This window comes from Bison bison, unplaced genomic scaffold (genome assembly GCF_000754665.1).
Source record: "Bison bison bison isolate TAMUID 2011002044 unplaced genomic scaffold, Bison_UMD1.0 scf7180017856871, whole genome shotgun sequence".
Classification (NCBI taxonomy): Eukaryota; Metazoa; Chordata; class Mammalia; order Artiodactyla; family Bovidae; genus Bison; species Bison bison.
In genome coordinates, this window is record NW_011487444.1 from 12,339 (window position 1) to 13,433 (window position 1,095).

The following is a 1,095-nucleotide window of genomic DNA, read 5'->3' on the forward strand; positions in this document are numbered from 1 at the left end:
GCAGCAGGCTGGATTTGGCCCACACTTTGTTGAACCCTGTACTATGTCCTGAGTCTCATCTCAACAACACCAAAGAAGAATGAATTCTGTAGTAGCCATGAAAGTGTCCACTGGGAGACAATCGGCCTCCAAGTATGCAACTATCCAGCAACTTCTACCTGCAGTTTACTTTAGGGCCTGCTATTTTTAAGCTGAGGTCATGACCTTCTCAGGCAGATCTCAGCTTATGACTGAGCATGGTAGTCTTACAAAGGCTTGACATTTCTGGCCAGCACAGGACTATCTTTGCACATCAGTAATCTTTGCAGAGCACCCCATTCAGCTGGCTGAGATTTTTTTGAGCTGCACTGCAATCTGAGGATTTTCATCTCTAGTTCTCTTTTCTTCCCCCTCTGTTTTCACAGGTATCAGACCTGCATCACAGTCTAAAGGCAAGCAATGTGATGACAGCTTAGACCTCAGTGATAGCAGTGCTAGTCACAAGACATGGTCAGATTCTGGACAAATTTTGCAGATAGAGCCAACAGGTTTGCTGATAGATTGAGTGTAGATTGTGAGTTAAAGAAAGGATTCGAGGATGATGTCAATGATGATTCTATCTAGTGCATCTTTGTTTTCTAGTTCATTCATTTTTGCTGTTCTTATTATTACTTGTCTTCTATTCTCTTTAGTTTTATTTGGTTGTTCTGTCTCTGAATTATTACCTTATACACTTAATGAATTAATTTTAAGCCTTTCTTCTTTTTTAATGAGCATTTAAAGCTGTAAATTTCCCATGAATAATATTTAGCTGCATACTGTGAGTTTTGAGGCATAGTATTACATTCCATTCAGACGCTGAACTTTTAATTTCAGAATTTCTTCATTGACACTAGTTGCTTAGAAGTACATTTTCAACTTCCAAAAATATGGACTTTTTCTAATCATCTCTTGTGAAATTTCTAATTTATCTACATTATGGTCAGAGGAAATGGTCAGAAGAAGATTTTTTAAAAAATTTGTTCAGATGAGTTGTAAGGCCTGGGATGTAGTCAAATTTCATAAAAATGCTGGGTCAGCTTGCTGAAAATTCTGTAGTAATTTGGCATGGTGTTC

The 1,095-nt window shown here is 37.9% G+C and overlaps 1 pseudogene; it reads left to right on the forward strand.

The window, feature by feature from the left end:
• The first annotated feature begins 404 nt into the window (after positions 1-404).
• The window catches only part of LOC105002935, a 7,766-nt pseudogene continuing 7,075 nt past the window's right edge, over positions 405-1,095 (forward strand).